Consider the following 14,111-nt stretch of genomic DNA (forward strand, 5'->3'; position numbering starts at 1 on the left):
CTGATTTATGGGGCAAAATACCCCACTGACATCAATAAGAGTTGGATCGTGCCTATACTTTGCAACACTAGCAGCAGCCTCCTGTTGGGGAAGCATTCAGCTATTATTGGGTATTGGACATCATTTGTCACTTCAGAGTGACTGGTCTTGGTCACTTCAACTAGACGAAAGGGGTAGAGGGGAATATCTATGGCCAGGAGACTAACAAATTTGGAAATGTGAAGCATGCTGAACACAGAACTAACATGATATCTGAATTAGATCAGACTCTGATCTTACATCCTAAGCAGAAGTATTGATGAACTGTCATTCTACCAGCTGGAGTTTTTATTTCCTAAAATACTTTGTCAAAAAGAAACAATTAAAACCCACTTTGAATCCAACAGCTACCACTGAATCAAAATGAATCATAAATGTGTTTATTCTTATTACTTGTGTCATAAGGCACCTTAAACTTGACAAATGCCTGTTGAGCTATTTGCATTAGGGAAGAAATAAATAAGCCGCATTCAATTTATTATTCTCTCTCTTCCCCCAGGCTACCAATATATCCAGCTTTTGCCCTGAAATTCCTTTTGTTAGTTTATCTACATTGTTTCATTGAAAATGAAACTTGTTACTGGTCTTTCTGGGGGACAATTAATTTTTTGTTTGTTTGCTTGGTCTGTGTTTAAAAAAGCTATTGATTTTATTTTGAAAGTAATTTAAGGTGGTAATACAGTTCTTATTTGATAACTACCAGCTTAATGTGCTTGGAGTAAACAAATGTTATAGTTCCAATTTGTTATTTTTGTCATCAAAATCGACCAAGCAGAGACTAGTATTCGTGTGGGTGGATTCAGGGACTAAATGTTGTGTGGAGCAATAAGTAACATTAATAATTCAGTGAAGTGTTACCCAAGGCTAAATAATTACTAGAGATGTGGCATAATATTCCTTAGTGGTACAAGATGCACATCACTGCATTACACCCTAAAGGGGGTGTATGTGTCTCAGCAAAATTAAAGGTCTTAAACTTTCAGAAAGGCAATACTTTTCTTATTATACTGTGTGGACTTGCTCCTGCTACAACTGGAGTTTGAAGGGACTTTGCATTCATTCCACTGGAGTCAGTGGGCATTTTGCAGGATCACTCAGAAACTGCTGGATAGATTGGCCAAGTTTTATAAAAAGTGCCTAAAGTTAGTCTTTTCCAGAGAAAAGGAGGTGGGTAGATGGTGGAAGATTAATTTGCATTATTCAACTTTTTTTTTAACTTCTAGCATTTACACAGTTCAGAAATTGATCCAAGAATCAGTCAAGATTTTTTTTTCAGTGGGTGCCTAAACTTATGCTTCTAAGTCCATATTTAGGCAGCTGAGCATGGCCTGATTTTCAAAAGTGCCGAGCACCCAGCAAATTATCTTGCAGCCATGAAAGGCTGCTGGGTACTCAGGCCACATATTCTGATGCCCAGATTTGGACTTAGAAGCATAAGTTTAGGCACCCATTTAAAAAAAATCTTGGCACATTCTTAGATAGATTTCTTAACTGTGTAAATACCAAAACTTTTAAAAAAAATAAAAGAAACCTCATTCTCCCCTTCTCTGAAAAAGCCACAAATAATAATTGTGGATTTCCAACAACCCTTTGTTCATCCTGTGAAGAGAAAACAGTAACAGATGTATTTCTTGATAGAAAAGAAAAAAATGTATTAAGGAAAATTGAACTGATATTCACATTCAAATATTAACATGCAAAAAATAATTACAGGTGGAAAATGAAACTGCCTTAATTCTCACACTTCTGATATTAATATAGCAATTAATGCAATCACAATTGTAATATTTGATGGCATATTTACATTGTGTTCAGCAATGTGGTACCAGAGAGCTGCAGTAAGGCATGTGTTTTTCATACCATGTTGATTATTATTAATTATTATTAACAGCAATAATCAAACAGTAATGCAGCCTCTACTTTTTCATTTATTTGAATGCTATATTACAATGTATCATTGGTAAAGTAGAGTAGAAAATATCTGGTTAAAAATAATATTGGGCAAGAAAGTACAGTGACTGGACTGATGTTGGACAAGAACACAAAACTGAGTAACTGATACTGCCATGTGGCCCCCTTCCTGTTATGAAGGAAAGTCAAGGAAGCAATACCTGTTGCTTTTGCCTAAGAGTAATCACAAAAGGCGACTACCGTCTGAAGGTGAAAGACAGGAAGAGATAAGGCTTGTGTTCTACAATGAACATAATTAAGCTTCTAGTTCCACTGTAAATAGCAGGAAATAAGGTAAGCATTTGGAGAACTTTTAAACAGATATATATAGAATGTGCGCCTCAGCAGCTGAGCCAGCTAAAAAGGCTGATAAACAAAGTGTAGCACTGCTGCTCAAAAACCCACCTATTTGAATTCTGTACCACCCAAACCAACCGGCATGGTTCAGTGCATGCATCCAATGCAAGCTGCTGCAAATGATTCTTACAGGATTTCATTTGTGTAGCTCTGTGATGAGGTATCCCCTCCGCACACACAGACACTTGCAGAAAGGGTTAATGAGGGCCAAGAAGGAGGCTAATTAACCCAACAGGCCACAGTTGAGGGGAATCAGGTTGCTAAGTAATCCCCATAGTGAGTAAGGGAGCCCAGCTGGGGAGGAATGAGCTGAGCAGGACTTACAAAGCCAGGAAATAGGAAGCAGAAGGGGCTGCTGGGAAAGGGCAGGCATTTTCTGAATATGGGGTGAGGGTTTGGGGACTGCAGGGTGTGCTGGCTGTAGTCACTCCCTGGGAAGAGGGAGGAGGCACTGGGAACTGGTATACCAAGAAAGAGAAGGGGAATCAGTGGCAGGAAGCAGCCTGGGGAAAGAGCAATGAGAGTAGAGAGAGAAAGCTTGGACAGCTGAACTGAAGGACTCTGGGCTGGAAGGATCCCAGAGAAGAGGGTGGGCCTGGGTTCCCCTATCAGTCATGAGGGGAATGGCACCAAGGCAGAGAATGGGAAGAGTGCTTAGGACTGCTAAGGAACTATACCCTGAAAAGGGGTCCTTTGAGTGACCTAGCTGGAGGACTGAGTCATGGAGAGGATGCAGTGGTTCCTGAGATGGAGAGAGGGACTGCAGGCTGGACAGAGAGTGGGAGCGACGGGTCTGCAAACTGCAGAAGATGGTGTTGACTGAATGAGCTAGTCCCCAGAGTGACCAGCAGGAGGTTCTGCAAGCAGTGGTGCACCCTGTGACAAGCTCACATGAACAAGATTTTAATGGATTTGTCCAGATTTCTAGTAAATACCATACTGTTACTATTCAATACCATACTGCAACAGCAACTGAGGAAAGAAGATGCTTATAAAGGATACTTAATCTTTTAACTAGTTGAGCCAGGTCATTGCTCTTACATAGTTCAAATCCCTCCTCATGGCCCACTTCTGCCTAAAGGCCTACATAAAGTTCCCTAGCTAATAATTACTGGGTAGGAGGGCAGAAGGGGAAAGTTTACACAAACAAACTCTATTGTGATGGGATATACCCGTGTCCACCATTGTAGTAGTCTTTTACAAAATATGCCTTGTTAGGTATCATTTGAAAATTCATACTTTGTTGGTTAGTATTGTCCTGATAAAATGTGTGGCAACACTATATGTAAAGTTATAGGATTCCACTGTATGGTGTTACTAAAACATGTTCCAAGTATGGGGAGTGGCGAAACCAGTTCTTCAGAGACAAAGGGCATGCTGATGCCTCAGCCAGATGTAAACAAGGTGAATGGACCATTACCTACTAAGTGGCTATTCTTTAGCATGAAAGGGGACAGGGGCAAAAATCTACATCAAAGGCCTGGTCTACACTACGACTTTAATTCGGATTTAGCTGCTTTAATTCGAATTAACGCTTGACCCGTCCACACAACGAAGCCATTTAATTCGAATTAAAGAGCCCTTTAATTCGATTTCTGTACTCCTCCTCGACGAGAGGAGTAGCGTCAAAATCGGTATTGTTAATCCGAATTAAGGTTAGTGTGGCCGCAATTCGAAGTTATTGGCAATTCAATGTTATTGGCTACCCACAATGCAACGCTCTGGAAATCGATGCTACTACGGTAGCTTGGACGCACACCACCGAATTAATGGTGCCTAGTGTGGCCGAATACATTCGAATTTATAAAATCGGTTTCCTAAATTCGAATTATATAAATTCGGATTAATCCTGTAGTGTAGACATACCCTTAGCAAAGAAACAGCATGGAGTTCCTGTCCACACAGTCTGCCTATCATCATGCTCCTAGCTGGAAATGCTTCTCAAAGGGATTCCAGGAATATAAAAAGGGGCAGACACCCCAATGTAACCACTTCCTCACTCTCTGTACATTGATTACTGCACCACAAAGAGCAAAGGAAGCAGCCATTAAGCAGAAGAAGGTGTTCTGGCCTATGAAGTTTGGCCAGTAAGACTGTTGAGAGCATGTGGTGAGAAAAACTTTGTTTTGAATTTAACAAAGTTTGTTCAGTTAGGTATTAGTTGCATTTTATCTTTATTTTTCTTGTAACCATTTCTGACTTTTATGCCTCATTACCTTTACTTGCTTAAAATCTCTTTCTAGTTAATAAACTTGTTTTGTTTTATCTAATCCAGTGTGTTTGAATTGAAGTGTTTGTGAAACAATATTTGGGGTAACAGGACATGTGCATATCATTTCTATTAAATAAATGAAGGACTTTATATATAAGCTTATATTGTCCTGGAGAGAGCTGGGCAGTACAAGATGCATATTTCTGGGGAAAATCCAGAAGTCACCCTGCAATATAACCAAGACTGGTGAGAGCCAGAGTGTAACCCTAGTGTGACTGGCAGGCTGCAGTTACAGAGACACACTCAGAGTGTAGCTTGCATGTTGGAAGGCTGTTTGTGAGCAGCCCGGGTGGGAGCTCTTTCAGCAGGACTCTGTAAGACACTCAGGGTTGCAGAGCAACGGTGACACAAATACCTATTAGTCTGGATTGTACCTGGTATGTCACACCTACACATATACAAAATTAAGTGAAATTACCATTTACAGGTGCCAGCTATTATACAGACTATTGTGTTTGGATACTGCATCCTCTTTTCCCCTCTGTTGCTGACACTCATGATTAAGGGTACAATTTAGTCACGGAGATGTGGAGGTGCGGGCACCCCCACAGCTCCCAGCTGCCATGTGTGGCGGGGGCATCCCCGGAGCTGCGGGTAGCAGGGGTACCCCGCAGCCTCAGCTGCTGCAGGCAGCTCCTACCCCCTGCGCAGCTGCCCCGCTTCAGGTGGAGTGGGGACCTGCAGATCCCACTTTGTCACGGATATTTTTAGTAAAAATCACAGACAGGTCACAGCTCCCAGGATTTTTTTTTTTTTTCCCATGACCTGTCTGTGACTTTTACTAAAAATATCCGTGACAAAATATTAGCCTTACTCCTGATGTTTGCCTGTTGTACACTAAATATTGCATTTCTTAAATCTCCTGGAGTCAAATGATTATGGGAGAATCTCAGCTTTCACTTAAAAAAATAAGTTTCCATCTCCTATACCTGCAGAGAAAAGCATGAAAACTAGGGCTGTCGATTAATAGCAGTTAACTCATGCGATTAACTCCAAAAAATTTACTGCGATTAAAAAAATTAATCGCACGGTCAAACAATAAAATACCATTTGACATTTATTAAATATTTGATGTTTTTCTATATTTTCAAATATATTGATTTCAATTACAACACAGAATACAAAGTACAGTGCTCATTTTATATTACAAATATTTGCACTGTAAAAGTGATAAACAAAACAAATAGTATTTTTCAATTAACCTCATACAAGTACTGTAGTGCAATCTCTTTATTGTGAAAGTGTAACTTACAAATGTAGATTTTTTTTTTGTTACATATCTGCATTCAAAAACAAAGCAATGTAAAGCTTTAGAGACTACAAGTCGACTCAGTCCTACTTCTTGTTCAGACAATTGCCAAGACAAACAAGTTTGTTTACATTTACAGGAGATACTGCTGACTGCTTCCTATTTACAATGTCACCAGAAAGTGAGAACAAGCGTTCACATGACACTGTTGTAGCCAGCGTTGCAAGGTATTTACTTGCCATATATGCTAAACATTCATATGCCCCTTCATGCTTCAGCCACCATTCCAGAGACATGCTTCCATGCTGATGGTGCTCATTAAAAAAATAATGCGTAAATTAAATTTGTGTCTGAACTCCTTGGGGGAGAATTGTATGTCTCCTGTTCTGTTTTATCTGCATTCTGCCATGTATTCATGTTATAGCAGTCCGGATGATGACCCAGCACATGTTCATTTTAAGAACACTTTCACAGCAGATTTGACAAAATGCAAAGAAGGTACCAATATGAGATTTCTAAGGATAGATACAGCACTCAACCCAAGGTTTAAGAATCTGAAGTGCCTTCCAAAATCTGAGAGGGACGAGGTGTGGAGCTTGCTTTCAGAAGTCTTAAAAGAGCAACACTCCGATGCGGAAACTACAGAACCCGAACCAACAAAAAAGAAAATCAATCTTCTGCTGGTGGCATCTGACTCAGATGATGAAAATGAACATGCGTCGGTCCACTCTGCTTTGGATCATTATCGAGCAGAAGCTGTCATTTTATCTTTCAGACTGTGAGCATTTTAGAGTAGGGACAGCTTCTTATGTGTTTAGAAAGCACTAGAGCTGTTCAAGAAACAGGAAAAAATTATTCTCTTCTCCCCCTCCAGAAACTTTCTAAATTCAACTCAGTTCATTTATTTACCAGAACTAGAAGCCACCTACCCCACTATGTTCATCACCAAGTAAACATGTTTCAGGCTGACAGGGGGAAATGCAGTAATTAGGACTGTTTAAAGGAAAGGATGGAAATTTGCCACTTAGGTGGATGGGAAGTTTAAACAAGCTTCAAGACCAGAAGACAATGCTTGTACAAGGTCCTCCAGGCTAAAGCATCCCACTGAGTCTGTGCAAGGGGATGGGGACAACAATCCTTTTATGCCACAGATGCAGTCTCCAAGCTGACTCCACACAGACAGATGTGAAGGCTGCTGCTGAGGACAGGTGGAGGGGAGAGGCCAGAGGATTTATGGAGATGGTTTGAATAGACCATGTAAGTGTGGCAGAACTGCTACCTCAGCCAAAGGGTGTTTGCTTTCTTGAATAAGCAGAGCAATGAGAAGAAAGGAGGGAAACATTCTGCTGTGTTCTCTTTTGAAATGCAACCAAGAGATAAGAGGAAGCTTTGCTTTAGTGGAGATTTATGCTGTTATCATCATGTCCATACCTGATACTTGTCAAGTAGAGTAAAAATTTTATGTGCCTGAAACATAAATAAATCAGTATTTAAATGTTCTTCCTTTTAGGAGAAGATTCTCCCTGACACTCCCAACATTCCCCTTTCACTCATGGAGAGCACTACAAGTTTTGAACGCGTGCATTAAAATTTTAAAAGCACTTCAGTAACTAGTTTTGTGTCTTAAAGCTTTCAGTAGCATCTCTGGCATTTAATGAATAATGAAGTGGTCCCTTCATAGCATCCCAATCAAGTTATCTTGCTAGCCTCATTAAGATTCTTCCATCTAGAATACTGACCCTTTGATAATATCTCCTTAGTTTTGTTTTCCATCTGACAGCTGTCACAGAGCAATGGATAGAGTATTCAGAGATTTTTGCTGCAAAGAAGTCTCTCTGAATCACTTTGGTGATGGTATATGACATTATGGATAAGCCTCAGGTCCTACTAACAGCTTTAAGGGATAACCTAGTCCTATATAGTCTTAGAAAGGCCTGGTCTACACTACAAAGTTAGGTCGACATAAGCTGCGTTAGGTCGATTTTAATAATGTTTGTGTCTACACTACCGAGTCCCTTTTGCCAACTTAAGTGGCCTGTAAAGTTGACTTCTGTACTCCACCTCCGCGAGAGGCATAGCACTTGATTCAACATCCACGGGTTGACATGGGGATAGTGTAGACACTGCATTGTGTAATTCAAATGAATTGCCCTCCAGGAGGTGATTAAGAAAAAGCAGAAAGCCTACAAGGAGTGGAAGATGGGAGGGATCAGCAAGGAAAGCTACCTTATTGAGGTCAGACATGTAGGGATAAAGTGAGAAAGGCCAAAAGCCATGTAGAGCTGGACCTTGCAAAGGGAATTAAAACCAATAGTAAAAGGGTCTATAGCCATATAAATACAAAGAAAACAAAGAAAGAAGAAGTGGGACCGCTAAACACTGAGGATGGAGTGGAGGTTAAGGATAATCTAGGCATGGCCCAATATCTAAACAAATACTTTGCCCTTAGTCTTTAATGAGGAGCTTAGGGATAATGGCAGGATGACAAATGAGAATGAGGATATGGAGGTAGATATTACCACATCCGAGGTAGAAGCCAAACTCAAACAGCTTAATGGGACTAAATCAGGAGGCCCAGATAATCTTCATCCAAGAATATTAAAGGAACTGGCACATGAAATTGCAAGCCCTTTAGCAAGAATTTTTAATGAATCTGTAAACTCAGGGGTTGTACAGTATGACTGGAGAATTGCTAACATAGTTCCTATTTTAAAAAAAGGAAAAAAATAAGTGATCCGGGTAACTACAGACCTGTTAGTTTGACATCTGTAGTGTGCAAGGTCTTAGAAAAAAATTTGAAGGAGAAAGTAGTTAGGACATCGAGGTCAATGGTAATTGGGACAAAATACAACATGGTTTTACAAAAGGTAGATCGTGCCAAACCAACCTGATCTCCTTCTTTGAGAAGGTAACAATTTTTTTAGACAAAGGAAACGCAGTGGATCTAATTTACCTCGATTTCAGTAAGGCATTTGATACGGTTCCACATGGAGAATTATTAGTTAAATTGGAAAAGATGGGGATCAATATGAAAATTGAAAGGTGGATAAGGAACTGGTTAAAGGGGAGACTACAACGGGTCATACTGAAAGGTGAACTGTCAGGATGGAGGGAGGTTACTAGTGGAGTTCCTCAGGGATTGGTTTTGGGACCAATCTTATTTAATCTTTTTATTACTGACCTTGGCACAAAAAGTGGAAGTGTGCTAATAAAGTTTGCGGATGACACAAAGCTGGGAGATATTGCCAATACAGAGAAGGACCAGGATATCATACGGGAAGATCTGGATGACCTTGTAAACTGGAGTAATAGTAATAGGATGAAATTTAATAGTAAAAAGTGCAAGGTCATGCATTTAGGGATTAATAACAAGAATTTTTGTTATAAGGTGGGGACTCATCAGTTGGAAGTAACAGAGGAGGAGAAGGACCTCGGAGTATTGGTCGATCACAGGATGACTATGAGCAGCCAATGTGATATGGCCATGAAAAAAGCTAATGCGCGGTCTTGGGATGCATCAGGCGAGGTATTTCCAGTAGAGATAAGGAGGTGTTAGTACCGTTATACAAGGCACTGGTGAGACCTCATCTGGAATACTGTGTGCAGTTCTGGTCTCCCATGTTTAAGAAGGATGAATTCAAACTGGAACAGGTACAGAGAAAGGCTACTAGGATAATCCGAGGAATGGAAAACCTGTCTTATGAAAGGAGACTGAAAGAGCTTGTTTAGCCTAACCAAAAGAAGGCTGAGGGGAGATATGATTGCTCTCTATAAATATATCAAAGGGATAAATACCAGGGAGAGAAAGGAACTATTTAAGCTCAGTACCAATGTGGACACAAGAACAAATGGATATAAACTGGCCATCAGGAAGTTTAGACTTGAAAATAGACAAAGGTTTCTAACCATCAGAGGAGTGAAGTTCTGGAACAGCCTTCAAAGGGGAGCAGTGGGGGCAAAAGACATATCTGGCTTCAAGACTAAGCTTGACAAGTTTATGGAGAGGATGGTATGATGGGATAGCCTAATTTTGGCAATTAATTGATCTTTGACTATTAGCAGTAAATATGCCCAATGGAGTGTGATGGGATGTTAGATGGGGTGGGATCTGAGTTACTACAGAGAATTCTTTCCTGAGTGTCTGGCTGGCTAGTCTTGCCCACATGCTCAGGGTTTAGCTGATCGCCATATTTGGGGTCGGGAAGGAATTTTCCTCCAGGGCAGATTGGCAGAGGCCCTGGGGGTTTTTCACCTTACTCTGCAGCATGGGGCACGGGTCACTTGCTGGAGGATTCTCTGCACCTTGAAGTCTTTAAACCATGATTTGAGGACTTCAATAGCTCAGACATAGGTCAGGGGTTTATTACAGGAGTGGTTGGGTGAGATTCTGTGGCCTGCGTTATGCAGGAGGTCAGACTAGATCAGTGTTTCCCAAACTTGGGACACTGCTTGTGTAGGGAAAGCCCCTGGCGGGCCGGGCTGGTTTGTTTACCTGCCGCGTCCGCAGGTCCAGCCGATCGCGGCTCCCACTGGCCGCAGTTCGCTGCTGCAGGCCAATGGGAGCTGCTGGAAGCGGCGGCCAGTAGGTCCCTCAGCCCGCGCCGCTTCCCGCAGCTCCTATTGGCCTGGAGCAGTGAACCGTGGCCAGTGGGAGCCGCGATTGGCCGGACCTGCAGACGCGCCAGGTACACAAACCGGCCCGGCCCGCCAGGGGCTTTCCCTACACAAGCGGCATCCCAAGTTTGGGAAACACTGGACTAGATGATCATAATGGTCCCTTCTGACCTTAAAGTCCATGATTCTATGACTCTATGAGGTGTTCCACAGTGCTCTTCTGTGACCATTCTGGAGAGCACTTTCAACTCCACTTTACTTCAGCCAGGTACACAGGAAACAGCCATCCCCCTCTTAAAGCCCCGGGCAACTTTTGAATTTTAATTTCCTGTTTGATCAGCATGGAGAGCTTGTCAGCACAGCTGATCATGGAGACTCCAGGCTGCAAATGCGATCCAGTGTGGAGGACACAGGAGGTGCTGAATCTTATTGCTGTGTGGGAAGAAAAATCTCTGTAGGCAGAGCTCTAATCCAGCAGAAGGAATGCTGACATCTATGCCAAAATTGCACACGGCATGTGGGAGAAGGGCTACACCAGGGACACACAGCAATGCCGCGTGAAAATAAAGGAGCATCAGCAAGCGTACCAGAAGACATGGGAGGAGAACAGTCGTTCTGGTTCTGCCCCACAGGCATGCCGCTTCTATGAAGAGCTACATGCAATTTTCGGTGGCGACCCTACCACTACTCCAAAACGCTCCCAGGAGCCCCGGGCAACCTCGAGCAACAAGGAAGACATTGTTGAGGAGGAGGAGGAGAATGTGAGGCAGGCAAGCAGAGGATCCATTCTCCCTGACAGCCAAGAACTGTTTTTGACCCTGGAGCCCATCCCCTCACAGGACCAATTGTCAGCAGAGTGTGATGACAGGGAAGGCACCTTTGATGAGTACACATTTCCAATCAAACTGTAGGGGTTTACATGCTATTATTTTTAATGTTTAATCTGAACAAAAAAGTAGCTACACTGGGTATCGGTGGCCACTCCAGCTACGCAGAGGGTATTTTCTGAAAAAGACTGTTTATGTGCATGGGGATGACCCTGAAATCCTCCATGGAGATCTCTAGGAAGCACTCATGGAGGTACTCTGCAATCCTTTGCAGAAGGTTTCTGGGAAGAGCTGCCTTATTTCATCCACCACAGTAGGACACTTTCCCATGCCCCTCCAGTACTAACTCTTCTGGTATATCATTGCGGCACACAGCATTGCAGCATAAGGACCAGGTCTGTACCCAGACGCTTGCAGCATCTGCTCCCTTTCCGCCTCTGTTACCCTCAGGAGAGTGATATCACATATGGTCACCTAGGGGAAACGTGGGAAATTTTAAATGCTATCCCTTAAACTGCAAGCAATTCAACAAGTAATCTACTCCTGTTTGGTGAAATCTGGGTCACACAACCACACTTTCCTGAGCGTGCACTGGTTGTGGTTGGAAGGGATCACCGTGTATTGCAACCAGCATTTAAAAAAAAGGGGGGCTGCTTTCTGTTTGTCTCCCTTCCCCCCCCCCCAGTACTGCTTTTGTAAAAATCTAACTATTGGGGGGCTTTATATTGGTGCCTGTCCTCAAGCACCAGCCAGATTCCTAGGGGAAAGGGGGTTGTGCTGAGGTTGCAACCAGTGATCCCAAGGATGTCTTCACAAAAGCTGCAGCACAAGACCTCTTGCCCATGCCTCATGGCCTTACTCACATGGCTGTAGCAGCAAACCAATTCTTGCAGTAGCCAGCAGTTGTGATTACATTGTGGCTTGCAGTGAAGTGCATTGAGGGGGTGTTTCTTTTATAAAAAGCATCAACCTTGCACCAGAAACAATGTATGCACTGTCAATGTCAATGTATGCACTGTCAATGTATGCACTGTCAGTGCTACCCTTGTGCTCTGCATTCCTTGCAGCAGAAACCTTGTCAGTCGATGCATCCTCCACACTGCGACAGAGACCTTCCCAGATTAGAAGGTGGAAAAAGAAGACTCGGGATGACATGTTCAATGTGTTAACGCGTGCCTCCAAGTGACAAGACGGAGCTCAGTATGTGGAGGATTACACTGTCCAAGAACCTGGACATGGACGGGAGAGCATGCAGGAACAAGAGCGTGCCACGTAGGATGAGATGCTGTGGATTATGAGGGAGCAATCGGACACGTTGAGGTGTCTGGTTGAGGTTCAAGAAAGGCAGCTGAATGCTGGAGTCCCTCTGCAGCCTTTGCTGAACCTGCTGCCATCGGCACCAAGTTCCACATCATCCTCTCCCAAACGTCCTGAGGCGGGGGAGGGGAGAAAGTTCGGTATCCTTTGCACTCAACTCCAGGGGAGGGCACAAGAACCAGAAGGTGCCCATTCCCACACTTTTGATTGTTACTGCAATGCAGTTGTAAGAAAGCTTTCCTTGCCCCTCTCCTCCCCCTCCCCCCAGTGTTATCAGCCCTTTTGCCCCAGGTTATCTTACTTTTCTTTGCTGTCTCTCTGTGTTTGTGTGCATAATAAAACTTAACAGATTGAGGAGAAAAGGCTCTTTATTCATTCAGCCCACTGTGGCTAGTGGGGATGGAGTTTACAGGGGAGAAAATGCAATGAAGGGGACAGCTTGGTAAGGAACAACACAGATAAGTGTCACATTACTGTGGGTCATTGCTGAAACTGGTTTTCAAAGCCTCATGGAGATGCAGAGCCCCTCCATTTGCTCTTCTTATTGCCCTGGTGTCTGGCTGCTCAAAATTGGCTGCCAGGTGATCTGCCTCCACCCCCCACCCTGCCAGAAACTTTTCTCCCTGTTTCACAGATACTATGGAGCAGGCAGCAATAACAATGGGGATACTGCTTTCACTGAGATCTAACCTAGAAAGCAAACAACACCAGAAGCCTTTTAAACATCCAAAGGCACATTCCACCACCATTTGCCTTTGCTCATCCTATGGTTGACCCAGTCCTTACTGCTGCCAGACTGCCTGTGTACAGCTGCATGAGCCATCGGAGTAAGGGGTAGGCTGGGTCTCCCAGGATCACGATTGGCATTTCAACATTACCAATGATTATTTTGCAGTCTGGAAAGAAAGTCTCTGCTTACAGCTTTCTGAACAGACCGGAGTTCCTAAAGATGCATGCATCATGATTCTTTCCTGACTATCCTACATTGATGTTGGTGAAATGGCCCCTTTGATCCACCAGCGATTGCAACACCATTGAGAAGTACCCCTTTCGATTTATATACTCTTTGGCAAGGTGGTCGGGTGCCAAGATAGGGATATGTATTCCGTCTATTGCCCCACTGCAATTAGGCAAAACCATCCACTATGTCCTGCACATTTCCCAGAGTCACTACCCTTCTAAGCAGAGTTCTATTGATTGCCCTGGCAACTTGGATCACAACAGACCCCACAGTAGATTTACCCACTCAGAATTGATTCCCCACTGACCGGTGGCAGTCTGGCATTGCAAGCTTCCACAGAGCTATCACCACTCGCTTCTCAACTGTCAGAGCTGCTCTCATTTTAGTATTGTTGCACTTCAGGGCTGGGGAAAGCTCTTTGCACAGTTCCATGAAAGTGGCCTTATGCATTTGAAAGTTCTACAGCCACTGCTCGTCATCCCATAGCTACATAACTATGCAGTCCCACCAGTCAGTGCTTGTTTC

Source organism: Emys orbicularis, chromosome 12, assembly GCF_028017835.1.
Source record: "Emys orbicularis isolate rEmyOrb1 chromosome 12, rEmyOrb1.hap1, whole genome shotgun sequence".
NCBI classification, from domain to species: Eukaryota; Metazoa; Chordata; order Testudines; family Emydidae; genus Emys; species Emys orbicularis.